General features: G+C 40.8%; 1 long non-coding RNA gene across 1 annotated transcript in view; it reads right to left on the reverse strand.

Moving 5' to 3' along the window:
• Nucleotides 1-15,577, reverse strand: part of LOC307193348 — a 143,664-nt gene that overhangs the window by 17,984 nt on the left and 110,103 nt on the right. Inside the window, exon 2 of the long non-coding RNA XR_013830305.1 lies at nucleotides 9,266-9,470. This is a non-coding gene — a long non-coding RNA (uncharacterized lncRNA). The remainder of the gene's footprint in view (nucleotides 1-9,265; nucleotides 9,471-15,577) is intronic.

Genomic DNA, 15,577 nt, shown 5'->3' on the forward strand with positions numbered 1-15,577 from the left:
AGACCTTTAATGCCCAAAATCAAAAGAAACAGATGAAGAGTCCCTTGAAGAATGTATTCCTCTCCTGATAGTAACTTTGTTAAACACTGACTCTTTCACTAGAAATGATGAAACAAAGATTACTTCTGCCTTTGAGAAGTTTCCATAGAATGGAAAGTCTACACACACATGAGCACACACCCCAGCAGTTGTGTATACAAGTTCAGAAAACCTCTGGGCCTTTTTCTCATCAAGACCTCTGAGTTTTGACTCCAGATGCTCTACTTAGGAGAAAAAAGCGTGACCTTTGGCCAGATACTTCACTTCTTTGAACCACTTGTTACTGGCCTTTAAATGGAAATGATAATATGTATAAGTGAAGGATGTTGGGAGAATTAAATATGAGAATGCCCACTTCATAAATATATAATACTTGTTTTTCTTTCTTTCTACCTGAAATAAGCATGCTGCAGAAGGTCACAGTTAAGGATGATGTCTGAGACATTCAAGGTGTTCCATCTGCTTTGCTAGGTCCCTCCCTCCCTCTTTCCCTCTTGCTTGCAACATTATTGAGCAAATCACAATAATGAGCATAATTCCTGGGCTTGAACAGCTCATAGTGGAGAAGAAGAAAAAGAATTGTAAACCATTTCAGTGCAATGTGATAAGTTCTGTGTCAAGGGTAAGTCCAAGTTATTGGAGGAGAATCAAGGGTGACTCTTAATTCTGGGCAAGAGAATGCAATGTTAAAGCTAATGGCGATAGAAGTAGTCAAGAAGGGCTGTCTAGAGGCAGGGGCATTCAAGATAAGTTTTGGACCTCATCCTGTTCATTGTCACATCCCCAGTATCTAGCACATTGCCTGGTATGTAGTTCATAGTTAATAAATTTGAGAATAAATGGATAAATGAAGGTGGAGGGCAAGGACAGGAGAGGAAATTGAACTCGTGACAACAATGTTTTCAATCATGGTGGAACATTAGAATGACCATAGGAGGGACTTCCCTGGTGGTCCAGTGGTCAAGACTCCATGCTTCCAATGCAGGAGGTGTGGGTTTGATCCCTGGTCTGGGAGCTCAGATCCCACATGCTGCACGGTGTGGAAAAAAAAAAAATAGAATGACCACGGGAGTTTCTGACACCATACTTTGGGGATGGGGTAAGGGATAATACATTTTTATAAATCTTCACAAACAATTCTGTTATCCATGTTTGAAAGGGGGGATTGTATGTGTTGAGGCCCAGTAACATAAGATGGCTTGTTATCAGTAGATAATTAAGACATAAGTAAGGAGAAGCCAAGATGGCGGAGTAGAAGGATGTGAGCTCATCCCTTCTTACAGAAACACCAAAATCACAACTAACTGCTGAACAACCACTGACAAAAAAAAGCAGGAATGTATCAAAAATGAAACCCTACATAGAAAGACAAAGAAGAAGCCACAATGAGATGATAGAAGGGGTGCAACTGCAATAAAATCAAATCCCATACCTACCAGGTGGGCAAGATGCAAACTGGAGAGCAATTGTACCACAGAAGTTCTCCCACAGGAGTGAGAGTTCTGAGCCTTACATCAAGATCCAGAGCCTACGTGTCTGGCAACCTGAGGAGGAGCCCCCAGAGAGTATGGCTTTGAAGGTCAGCAGGGTTTGACTGCAGGAATTCCACAGGCCTGGGGTAAACAGAAACTCCACTCTTGGAGGGCACACACAGGGTCTCGTGTGTACCAGTACCCAGAGAAAAAAGCGGTGGCCTTGTAAGAGATTGGGCCAGACTTACCTGCTTGTGTTGGAGGGTCTCCTGTGGAGGTGGGGGGCAGCTGTGGCTCACTGTGGGGACAAGGACACTGGTGGTGGTAGTTCTGGGGAGTGCTCATTGGCATGAGCCCTCTTGGAGGCTGCCATTTTCTCACCAAGAACTGGCCCCACCCAACAGCCTGTAGGGTCCAGTGTTGGGATGCCTCAGGACAAATAAACAACAGGATGGGAACACACCTGTTGTTTGTTTGCTCTCTCATTTGCCGATGCCCCACCCATCAGCAAACAGGCTGCTTAAAGTCTGCCTGAGCACACAGCCACTTCTAAATACACTCCTTGAAATGGTCCTGCTCACCAGATGGAAAATATACAACTCCACCTGCAGTGGTCAGGCACCAGTCCCTCCCACCAGGAAGCCTGCACAAGCCTCTTAGACAGTCTCATCGACCGGGAGGCAGACAGCAGAAGCAAGAAGAACTACAACTCTGTAGCCTGCAGAATGCAAACTGCAATCACAGAAAGGTAGACAAAATGAGATGGCAGAGGAATATGTCCCAGATGAAGGAACAAGATAAAACCCCAGAAGAGCAACTAAGAGAAGTGGAGATAAGCAATATTTCCAAAATATTGGAAAAAGAATGGACACATAGGTCAAGAAGATACAAGAAATGTTTAACAAAGACCTAGAAGATATAAAGAACAAACAGAGTGAACAATACAATAACAGAAATGAAAAATACACTAGAAGGAAACATTAACAGAATAAGTGAGGCAGAAGAAAGGATAAATGAGCTGTAAGACATATGGTGGAAATCACTGCCATGGAACAGAATAAAGAAAAAAAAATGAAAAGAAATGAGGACAGTCTAAGAGACCTCTGGGGCAACTTGGCACCAGTGTTTGCATTGCAGGGCTGCAGAAGAAGAAGAGAAAGAGGAAGGACCTGAGAAAATATTTGAAGAGATTATAGCTGAAATTTCCCTAACATGAGAAAGGAAACAGTCACCCAAGTCCAGGAAGCACAGGGAGTCCCAAGCAGGATAAACCCAAGGTGGAGCATGCCAAAACACATAATAATCAAATTGACAAATATTAAAGATAAAGACAAAATTATTAAAAGCAACAAGGGAAAAGCAAAAAATGAGGTACAAGGGAACTCCCATAAAGTTATCAGCTGATTTCTCAGCAGAACCTCTGCAGGCCAGAAAGGAGTAGCACTATATATTTAAAGTGATGAAAGGGAAGAACCTACAACCAATGATATCTTACCCAGCAAGGCTCTTATTCAGATTTGACAGAGAAATCAAAAGCTTTACAGACAAGCAAAAGCTAAGAGAATTCAGTACCACCAGACCAGCTTTGCAACAAATGCTAAAGGAATTTCTCTAGGTGGAAAAGAAAAGGCCATAACTAGAAACAAGAAAATTACAAATGGAAAGGCTCACCAGGAAAGGCAAACATACAATAAAAGTAGGAAATCATCTGCACACAAATATGATATCAAAACCAGCAATTGTGAGGAGAGCACAAATGCAGGATATTGGAAATGCATCTGAAATTATGAGACCAGCAACTTAAAACAATCTAGTTTATATATAGACTGCTATATCAAAACCTCATGGTAAATGCAAACCAAAAATCTACAATAGATACACACACAAAAAAGAAAAAGGAATCCAAACACAACACTAAGTTAATCAACAAATTGCAAGAGAAGAGAACAAAAAAAGGAAGGGAAGAAAAAAGACCTACAAAAACAAAACAATCAACAAAATGGCAGTAAGAAAATACATATAGATAATTACCTTAAACATAAATGGATTAAATGCTCCAACTAAAAGACACAGACTGGATGAATGGATACCAAAAAGAAGAATGGTATATATGCTGTCTACAAGAGACCCACTTCAGACCTAGGGACACATACAGACTGAAAGTGAAGGGATGGAAAAATGTATACCACGCAAATGGAAATCAAAAAAAGTGGGAGTAGCAATTCTCATCTCAGACAAAATAGACTTCAAAATAAAGTCTGTTACAAGAGACAAGGAAGGACACTACATAATGATAAAGGGATCAATCCAAGAAGAAGATATAACAACTGTAAATATATATATGCACCCAACATAGGAGCACCTAAATATATAAGGCAAATACTAACAGCCATAAAAGGGGAAATCGACAGTAACACAACAATAGTGGTAGACTTCTACACCCTACTTGCACTAATGGACAGATCATTGAGACAGAAAATCAATAAGGAAACACAAGCCTTAAATGACACATTAGACCAGATGGACATAATTGATATTAATAGGGCTTTCCATCCAAAAGCAGCAGAAAACACATTCTTCTGAAGTGCACATGAAACATTCTCCAGGATCAATCACACACTGGGCCACAAAGCAAGCCTCAGTAAATTTAAGAAAATTGAACTCAGGTGAAGCATCTTTTCTGACCACTATGTTATGAGATTAGAAATTGACTACAAGAAGAAACGTGTAAAAAACAGAAATACATGGAGACTTAACAATATGCTACTAAACAACCAATGGATCACTAAAAAAATCAAAGAGGAAATCAAAAAATACCTAGAGAAAAATGACAATGAAAACACGACAATCCAAGACTTATGGGATGTAGCAAAAGCAGTTATAAGAGGGAAGTCTATAGCAATACAACCTTACCTCAGGAAACAAGAAAAATCTCAAATAAACAATCTAACCTTAAACCTAACGCAACTAGAGAAAGAAGAACAAACAACCCAGTCAGTAGAAGGAAAGAAATTATAAAGATCAGAGCAGAAATAAATGAATTAGACACAAAGAAAACATTAGAAAAGATCAATGAAACTAAAATCTGGTTCTTTGAAAAGATAAACAAAATTGATAAACCTTTAGCCAGACTCATCAAGGAAAAAAAGGGAGAGGGCTCAAATCAATAAGATTAGAAATGAAAAAAGAGAAGTTACAACACAAGACACCACAGAAATACAAAGGATCATAAGAGACCACAGCAAGCAAACTATATGCTAATAAGATGGACAACCTAGAAAAACATGGACAAATTCTTAGAAATGTACAATCTCCCAAGACTGAACCAGGAAGAAATAGAAAATATGGACAGACCAATCACAAGCACTGAAATTGAAACTGTGATTTAAAAACTTCCATCAAACAAAGTCCAGGACCAGCTGGCTTCAGAGCCAAATGCTATCAAACATTTAAGAAGAGTCAACACCCATCCTTCTGAAACTATGCCAAAAAATCACAGAGGAAGGAATACTATCAAACTCATTCTATGAGGCCCCCATCACCCTGATACCAAAACCAGACAAAGATACCACATAAAAGAAAATTACAGGCCAATACACACTGATGAATATAGATGCAAAAATCCTCAACAAAATACCAGCAAACCAAATCCAATACTTCCAATCTTGAGTAAGAAAAATGGAGCTGGAGGAATCAGGCTCTCTGACTTCAGACTATACTATAAAGCTACAGTCATCAAAACAGTATGGTACTGGCCCCAAAACAGAAATATAGATCAATGGAACAGGATAGAAAGCCCAGAAATAAACCCACGCACCTATGGTCAATTAATCTACAACAAAGGAAGCAAGAGTATACAATGGAAAAAAGACAGTCTCTTAAATAATTGATGGTGGGAAAACTGGACAGGTACATGTAAAAAAAAAAGAAAAGGAATTTGAATATTCTTTAACACCATACACAAAAATAAACTAAAAAGTGCTTAAAGACCTAAATGTAAGACCATATACTATAAAACTCTTAGAGGAAAATATAGGCAGAACACTCTCTGACATAAATCACAGCAATACCTTTTTCAATTTGTCTCCTAGAGTAATGGCAATAAAAATAAAATTAAACAAATGGGCCTAATTAAACTCAAAAGCTTTTGCACAGTAAAGGAAACCATAATCAAAATGAAAAGACAACCCACAGAATGGGAGAAAATATTTGCAAACAATGCAACCAAGAAGGGATTAATCTCCAAAATTTACAAAGAGCTCATGTGGCTCAATATCAAAAAACCAACAACCCAATCAAAAAATGGGCAGAAGACCTAAATAGACATTTCTTCAAAAAAGACATACAGATGGCCAAAAAGCACATGAAAAGATGCTCAACGCCTCTAATCATTAGAGAAATGCAAATCAAAACTACAATGGGATATCACCTCACACCAGTCAGAATGGCCATCATCAAAAAGACTACAAATAATAAATGCTGAAGAGGGTGTGGAGAAAAGGGAACCTTCCTACACTGTTGGTGGGAATGTAAATTGGTGCAGCCACTACGGAGGTTCCTTAAGAAACTAAAAATAGAGCTACCATATGATCCAACAATCCCACTCCTGAGCATATATCCAGAGAAAATCATGGTTCAAAAGGATACATGCACCCCAATATTCATTGCAATGCTGTTTACAATAGCCAAGATATGGAAGCAACCTAAATGTCCATTGACAGATGGATAAAAAGATGTGGTACATGTTATACAATGGAATATTATTCAGCCATTAAATAGAATGAAATAATGCCATTTGCAGCAATATGGATGGACCTGGAGATTATCTTACTAAGTGAAGTAAGTCAGACAGAGAAAGACAATATCATATGATATTGCTTACATGCAAAATCTTAAAAAAAAAGATAGAAATGAACTTAATTACAAAATAGAAACAGACTCACAGACTTAGAGAACAAAATGGTTACCAGGGGAAAAGATTTGGGGGGAGGGACAGACTATACACACTGCTATATTTAAAATAGATAACCAACAAGGACCTACTGTATAGCACAGGGAACTCTCCTCAATACTCTGTAATATCCTAAATGGGAAAAGAATTTGAAAGAGAATAGATACATGTATATATATAACTGAATCACTCTACTGTACACCTGAAACTAATACAACATTGTTAATCAACTATACTCTAATATAAAATAAAAATTTTAAGTAAACAATGAATTTTCCATTGCTTTTACCTTATTCAATAAAGAAACTAATAATAATCTTTAAAAAAAATAAAGAATTAAGAAAAAAAAAAAACCTAGGGGTTTTCAGCAGAGATACTACCAGAGCAAAGCAAAGGAAACTCTTCTCCATCATTTAAAAGGAGGGATGGGACTTTCTGATAGATGACTCTTCTAGTCTAGGTTGCCTGCCCCCCACCCCTAAAACAGAATCTGTAGAAAAGCCTTTCGTGCAGGTAGTTTATTTGGAGTTGATTCCAGGAAGCAGGAGCTATGGACCGGGAAAAGTACAAAAGGAAGGAAAGAAAAAGTGTGCAGTTGAGTTGATAACCAGCATGCCAACTCCATCCAACCAGACATTCTGAGGAGCCCCTAAGACAACTTTCAAAAATGCCCTCCAGATGACCTCCAAGGAGAAGCATTTCTCAGCTCCTGTAGGCCAGGGTTTGAAGTTGGCCCTAGGGCATGTTACCTCCTTTCAGACATGCCAAACAGAGAAATCCTGGGGCAGAAAGTGAAATATGTGTTTACATACTTGGGCTGAGCTAGCGGCAGAGCCAAGGTTAGTTGAATTTCATATGGAACTGGGGTAAAGGCCACAGCTGGAATCAGAGAGAGACTGAGAGTGGGCGTGGAAGGGATGCAAGAAGAAGCTGATACATTCGGCAGCAAGATTCCTTTTAATGAACTATTTAAACTTATTCAACTTATTTGCAGCACACATCATCACCCTCCTCTCAAAGCAAATCACATATTTCTCTGGTTGGTGCATGTTCCATTTAACCTGTTTTTTGCACTAATGTATATAGACTTTAGCATGTTTTCCTTTTTTAAGTAATGGGTTAGGTCATCTATAATTGTTTGCTTAAAAAATGATTTATCGGGCTTCCCTGGTGGCGCAGTGGTTGAGAGTCCGCCTGCCGACGCAGGGGACACGGGTTCGTGCCCCGGTCTGGGAAGATCCCACATGCCGCGGAGCGGCTGGGCGCATGAGCCATGGCCACTGAGGCTGTGCATCCGGAGTGTGTGCTCTGCAACAGGAGAGGCCACAGCAGTGAGAGGCCCGCGTACCGAAAAAAAAATTTAAAAAGACTTACCATGATTTTGTTACTCCCTTTTGCCATCAGAAAGAAACAACAAAAATAGACAAATTGGATTTCATGAAATATTTTAAAATATGTGCATCAAAAGACACTAGAAATAAAAGAATAAAAAGGCAACCCACAGGGCTTCCCTGGTGGCACAGTGGTTGGGAATCTGCCTGCCGATGCAGGGGACAAGGGTTCGTGCCCCGATCCGGGAAGATCCCACGTGCCGCAGAGCGGCTGGGCCCGTGAGCCATGGCCAATGAGCCTGCGTGTCTGGAGCCTGTGCTCCACAACGGGAGAGGTCACAACAGTGAGAAGCCCGCATACCATAAAAAAATAAATAAATAAATAAAATTTTTTTTAAAAAAGGCAACCCACAGAATGAAAAGAATGGATAACCAAAATACAATGGAATGTTTTTTAGTCTTAAAGAGTTAGGAAATTCTGCTATAACATAAAAGAACCTCATGTGGAGTGAAATAAGCCAGACACAGAAAGACAAATACTGTATGATTCGACTTATATGAGGCACTTACATGAGTAGCCAAAATCATAGAGACAGAAAGTGGAATGGTGGTTTCCAGGGCTGGGAGAGGCTGGGGTGGGGGGTTAGCTTTATATGATGAAAAGAATTATGGCAATATGATGGCTGCACAATGCTATGAATGTATTTAATAACACTGAACTATATTCTTAAAATAGTTAAGAGGGTAAATCTTATCTGTATTTTACCACAATATTTTTATTGAGATATGGTTGATTTATGATATTATATGTTTCAGATGTACAACACAGTGTTTCACAATCTGGAAAGATTATACTCTGTTTATAGTTATTATAAAATATTGGCTATATTCTCTGTGCTGTACAGTATATCCTTGTAGCTAATTTATTTTATACATAGTAGTTTGTACCTCTTAATCCCCCAGCTCTATCTTGCCCCTCCCCCATTCCCTCTTAAAAAATATTTCTAAAGAATAAAGAAAGGGTTGGGGACAAGGATGAAAGAATAGAGCATAAACGTTATTTGTCATAATGACATAGAAAAAACAAACTAAAAGAAGAAAGAAGGGAAAATTTGAATAAATGTCTTGATTGCTAATGGGCAACATGTGGGAGCCAAAGCACATTATTTAAGTTTTGTAAACCAAAGAGTAAATTCTGTACTTCTCCTTTGTTTCTGTAAGAAAATTTATAAACATGTTTCCTTGTTTCCCTTCACCATCAAGCTTTCTCTGTCACAGCTCTGCCTTCCAGAAGCAGTACTTCTCAAGACTGATACTTTTGATTACATGCACTCTTAAATCCTTTCCAATTGATCTGCCATATATTTATTGCTTATTTCTATATAACAAATTGCTCAAAACTTAATGGCTTAAAACAACAAACATGTATTATATTACTGTTCCAGTGTGTCAGGGATTCCAGAGTGGCTTACTTGGGTTATTCTTGCGCAGGGCCTTTCACAAGGTGGCAGTGGTGTCAGATAGGGCTGCAGTGGCCTGAAGCCCTGAATGCAGCTCATTATTGTGGCCATTGGCAGGAGGCTTCTGTTCCTCTCCTGGTATTGACTGGAGGCCTCACCTCTTTACAGAGCTGCTTGAGTATCCTCACAGCATGGCAGCTGGCTTTCTCAGAGTGATCTGAGAGAGAGAGAGAGAGAGAGAGACAAGGAGAGGAGGATGTTACCTTGTTCTAAAACCATTGCTTTCCCACTGCATCCTCCTCTTTTCTTTGTCATAACTGCTCCTGAAGTACTTACATGTAAATTGAAAGTTGTAATTTCTTTTAATCTCCTTATGAAGTTATATGGTACTGTAGGGATGCATTATAATTTTGCTTTTTTTTTTTTCCTTCCTAGATGATCTATATGGATTTTGGAGGTAAAGTAGAACAATCTGTATTCAGGCAGCATTATCCTAAAGGAAACAGGAAGTTTCCCAATAAATAATTTTTGAATGTGAGAATGACTGAATAAATTGATATGAAACTAGAGGGCTGATTTATTGAATGAAATGACATTGATCATCCATCATGGAGACTGGATTTTCATGACCATATTGTCAGACTATTTTGTTTCTGGAGAAAATAGGGGCTGGTGTTATAACTGAAGTGTTCTTGGGTAAGAACAGAATGTGTAAAAGTGGAGTCAGTTGTAAAACTGGAAAGTTTAGTGGCATAAGACCTCCTTCTGTGACCTGTGGTTGGCAAGATGGCAGCCTGGCATGGTGGGCTTGTAAGCAACGTAAAACTATAGCTTGTTGAGTGAGTAAGCCAGTGTCCTCAGCCTTCTCTGCATTGTGTTATACGATCTCAAACACTCATATTAGTTAGAAGTATGATTGTCTTTTCATGCACACACACCAGGAAATAAACAATGGAGATGGAGCGCATGTCTGCCTAGATATATATTCACCCTTGCAGAGAGAGGCTTATGCACCTGCCTACTCAAATATGCTCAGCCTGAGGAATACTGGCAAAGTGAGGAGTACTCAAACATCAGTATCACCCCTGGGTGCCATATCCCACAGTGGGCTCTCCGTGGAGAGGCCTTCCCCAAGATCTTTACTTCTCTGAATCTCAAGTTATTTGTCCAGACCCTTAAGACAACTTTGAATTTTTCTGTCAACATTTTCTTATTAACACATGTTTTAGGAGGTGACCGTTTTTTGTATTATTGACTTCAAGTATTTCCAAGTGTGTTTGGTCAAACTTCCTTATTCTCATAAACTCTCAAAGACATACTTTGCATTTCTGAGGTCATTCAGGATGTCATATTCTGTTGAATCCTTTCTGATCAGATTGAAAGATTTTAGAAAGTAGACAATTTTCTCTTAAGCTAGGCAGTATAATGGAGTATGTTTTCTTTAATAGTGTTTCAGAGGTGTCATTCTGTAAATAAAAATGGCTGGTTTGGGGTGAATAAATGAGTATTCTATTTTTCTAAAACACGTCTTTGCTCCTCAAAATAAAAGTTAGAAAGAGAGTAAAGAAAGACAAAGAAAGAAAAAAGAAAGAAAGAAAAAAGGAAGGAAGGGAGAGAGAGAGAGAGAAAGAGAGAAAAAGCAAGAAAGAAAGAAAGGAAGGAAGGAAGGAAGGAAGGGAGAGAGAAAGAGAGAGAGAGAAAGAAAGAAAGGAAAAAAGAAAGAAGAAAGAAAGAAAGAAGGAAAGAAAGAAAGAGAGAGAAAGGAAGGAAAGAAAGAAAGAAAGAAAGAAAGAAAGAAAGAAAGAAAGAAAGAAAGAAAGAAAGAAAGAAAGAAAGAAAGAAAGAAGGAAGGAGGAAGGAAAGGGAGAAGGAAGGAAAGGGAGAAAGGAAAAGAAAGTATTATTTATTGATGGACCCCAAACCTACAATTATTGTGAACATGGGAAAACACATTGCAAATCAAGGCTGCAAACACTCATGGTCATGCTTTTGTTGTCATTGTTCTATTTGTTTCCTTGTACACCATCATTTCCTAAGGTTCCATTTAATTAAACATTTCTTTTATTGGTAGTGATTTTAGATAGTTGGTTAATATACCAAAACAAATCATAAGGCTAAATTACCAAAAATCACTTTTCAAACTATGATATTTGAGATTATGGGAATTCTTTTCAATGGAATAAAAAAGGGGGGAGCATCTCAACAATCTTTCTATGAGAGAACAATCAATCTGTCTTGAATTCTACACAAATCAACATAGAAAAAGAAAAGTGTATTCAAAAGTAAGGGATTTTCTACATATATACACTAATATGTATAAAATAGATAACTAATGAGAACGCGCTGTATAGCACAGGGAACTCCACTTCACTGTACAGTAGAAACTAACACAACATTCTAAAACAACTATACCCCAATTAAAAAAAAAAGTAAGAGACTTTCTGGCCATTGGAGAAAAAAAGAAAGGAACCAAAAACTGTTTGCTTTCTACCTCCTGGCAGTGTTTCAAATCATGGGGCAGGCGTGTGACCTGAATCTAAACTTTCATGAGAACACACTTGATTTTAAGAATTAGGGATCATGATATTGATTTCTTTCCACCAGAGGGAGCCATAGACTATGACTTAGCAACCGTGCCTGTGCTTCTGGGCACACAAACACAATAATCTAAAGTAGCTCCTTTTAAATCAAGATGGTGGAGGAGTAGGCGGATGTGGAGTTCACCTCTCTCCACAAATCCATCAAGAATACATCTACAAGTGGAACAATTCTCACAGAGCACCTGCTGAACTCTAGCAGAGGATCTTGGACAAAGGACAAGAAAAATCCCCTCGCAACTGGGTAGATGAAAGAAAGAAAAAAAAAGAAAAAGAAAAAAGGAAGTGGGATGGGATGTGCACCCCTCGGGGGGAGCTGAAGGAGATGAGAGGTTCTCACACTCAGGGAAGCCCCCTCACCGGTGGGACGGAAGGGGAGTTTCAGGGTCTCAGAGGAGAGCACAGCAACTGGACTGCGGCAGGCCGGACAGAGTGAGACCTACACAGATGGTCCGAGCCACAGCCCTGCACGCCCCAGCCTGAGACGTGTGTCTGCTGGTGCAGACGGGGGCTGGGTGCTGGAATGTGGGGTTTGAAGAGCAGATCCGGGGAAGGGGCTGCTGTTGGCTACGAGCAATCAGCCTGAGGGGATGGGAGTGAGGAGCTCCACAACTGGGAATGTTTGTAGAACAAGCCTGGGCCACCATAGAAGCAAAGTGCCATTGTTGAGTGACTCAGGAGGGGCGGGCCCGCCATTGCAGCCTCTCTCCCCACACTCTGGCCCCTGCATCCGCAGGCACTAGGAGGGGCTCCCACCTGAGCAAGCTCCTGCACCCCGCCCACCACTGCCTCCACTCCTCCCACTTGGGCTGGTGTGTGTGCTCCAGGGCAGCTTCGGGAGCAAACGCCTGTGAGTGGCCCACACATGGAGATGGGGCTGAAACCACAGTTGAGCCCCAGGGACCGTGGACTAAGGAAGAAGAGCTGAAATCTCTCCTCATAGCTGCGGGAACCACAGATTTACACGCCCGCTGCTGGCTTTGTAAACTCAGCATCTGTGGAATATCTGAACGGATGAGTGCCCCCGCAGCTGGAGTGGGTCTGGCTCCAGCAGCTGTGGGCTTTGTGGGCATGTACACACAGGGACTGGGCTGGGCCAGAATCTGAGCTGCCTCCATAACTCCCACAGCGGGTCCAGGTGTGTGACTACTGCAGTCCTGGAACCTGACTTCAGTGGATCCGTGCTGACCTGGTGAAAACAATGCCCGAGAGACACCAGGGCCGACTGCCAGTATACCCACAGTTGAGGCGGGACTGAGAGCAGTTCCAACGACAGTGCACTTTGTGAGCCTGCACAGTGGGTGAAAGGGGACACAACTGAGCACACTACCAGGCAAACAGCTCCAGAGGAGGAATACTCAGTGGCTTCTCTCCCAGTGGGAATGCTCCAATCCCGCTTACCTTGCGCCGCAGATCAGAAACACAGCTAAGAAACAGATCTGGGGGCCTCTACTCCGACAACTAGGGAGCAGACCCTATACCTGACAGGGCAGTGGCACCCACAGAGCAAAGGGGGGCCCCCCATTCAATACCCGGGGCAGGCTCTGGTCATCACAACACCAGTTAAACCCGCTGTCAAGGCGATAACGGCCACCATACACTGAGGAAAGAGGTGGCAGTCTAAAAACAGCCCATGCACCAAGAAGAAAAGAAAATTAAACCCATGCAGGCTACACAGGGAAATTCCCACATAGAACAGCCCTCCAAGATAGTCTGAGCATCTGGCATCAGAAGGAAGAACCCCCAGAGCATTTAGCTTTGAAGGCCAGTGGGGCTTGAGGGCAGGAGCTCCACAGGATGAGGGAAACAGAGACTTTACTCTTGGAGGGTGCACATAAGTTCTCATATGCACTGGGACCCAAAACATAGCAGTACCTCTATAGAAACCTGGGCTAGACCAACCTAGGGGTCTTGGAGGTTCTTGTGGGGAGGCGAGGGGTCAGCCGTAGCTCACTGTGGGGGCAAAGACACTGGTAGCAGAGGCCCTAGGGAATACTAATCAGCGTGACCCCTTCTGGAGGTCCCCATTTGGGCACCAAGACCTGGCCCCAACCAACAGCCTACAGGCTCCAGAGCTAGAACACCTCAGGCCAAACAACCAGCCGGACAGGAACAGAGCCTCACCCATCAGCAGACAGGCTGCCTAGAGTCATACTGAGCTCATAGCCACATCAAAACACATCCTTTGACATGGCCTGGTCCACCAGACATAATGCCACCTACCAGAGGGAAGGAACCAGTCCATTCCACCAGGAAGCCTTACACAAGCCCCTGGACCAACCTCACACACCAGGGGGCAGACACCAGAAGCAAGAGGGACTACAGTCCTGCAGCCTGAGGAAAGGAGACCACAAACACAGAAATTTAGACAAATGAGATGACAGAGTAATATGCTGCAAATGAAGGAACAAGATGAGAACAACTAAATGAAGAGGAGATAGGCAATCTACCCAAAAAAGAATTCAGAGTAATAAAAGTAAAGATGATTCAAAATCTCAGAAAAAGAATGGAGGCACAGACTAAGAAAATATAAGAAATGTTTAACAAGGAGCTAGAATATTTAGAGAACAAAAACCAGAGAGGGACAATACAAGAAATGAAATGAAAAAGACACTCAAAAAAATCAATAGCAGAATAACTGAGGCAGAAGAATGAATAAGTGAGCTGGAAGACAGAGTGAAGGAAATCACTGCCACAGAACAGAATAGAGAAAAAAGAATGAAAAGAAATGAAGACAGTCTCAGAGATCTCTGGGACAGCATTAAATGCACCAATATTTGCATTATAGGGGCCCCAGAAGGAGAAAAGAAAGAGAAAGGGCCTGAGAAAATATGTGAAGAGATTATAGCCAAAAACTTTCCTAAGTTTTGTGAAAGGAAACACTCAAGCCCAGGAAGCACAGAGAGTCCCACACAGGATAAACCCAAGGAGGAACACTCAGAGACACATAGTAATCAAACTGATAAAAATTAAAGACAAAGAAAAAATATTAAAAGCAACACGGGAAAAGCAGCAAATAACATACAAGAGAATCCCCATAAGGTTATCACCTGATTTCTCAGCAGAAACTCTGCAGGCCAGAAGGGAGTGGCATGATATATTTAAAGTAATGAAAGGAAAAAACCTACAACCAAGAATATTTTAACCAGCAAGGCTCCCATTCAGATTTGACAGAGAAATCAAAAGCTCTACAGACAAGCAAAAGCTAAGAGAATTTAGCACCGCCAAATGAGCTTTACAACAAAACTAAAGGGACTTCTCCAGGTGGGAAAGAGACAAGCAACCTAAAACAAACTTGTGTGTGTGTGTGTGTGTGTGTGTGTGTGTATAGACTGCTATATCAAAACCTCATAGGAACTGCAAGCCAGAAAGTACAATAGAAACACACACACAAAAGAAAAAGCAACCCAAACACAATGCTAAATATAGTCATCAAATCACAAGAGAAGAGAACAAAAGAGGAAGGGAAGAAAAAGATCTACAAAAACAAATTCAAAACAATTAAGAAAATGGCAATAAGAATATACATATCAATAATTACCTTAAAAATAAATGGATTAAATGCTCCAACCAAAAGACATAGACTGGCTGAATGGATACAAAAACAAGACCCATATATATGCTGTCTACAAGAGACCTACTTCAGACGTAGGGACACATACAGACTGAAGGTGAGGGGATGAAAAAAGTTATTCCATGCAAATGGAAATCAAAAGAAAGCTGGAGT

This window comes from Stenella coeruleoalba (assembly GCF_951394435.1).
Source record: "Stenella coeruleoalba genome assembly, chromosome: 10".
In the NCBI taxonomy this organism is placed as follows: Eukaryota; Metazoa; Chordata; class Mammalia; order Artiodactyla; family Delphinidae; genus Stenella; species Stenella coeruleoalba.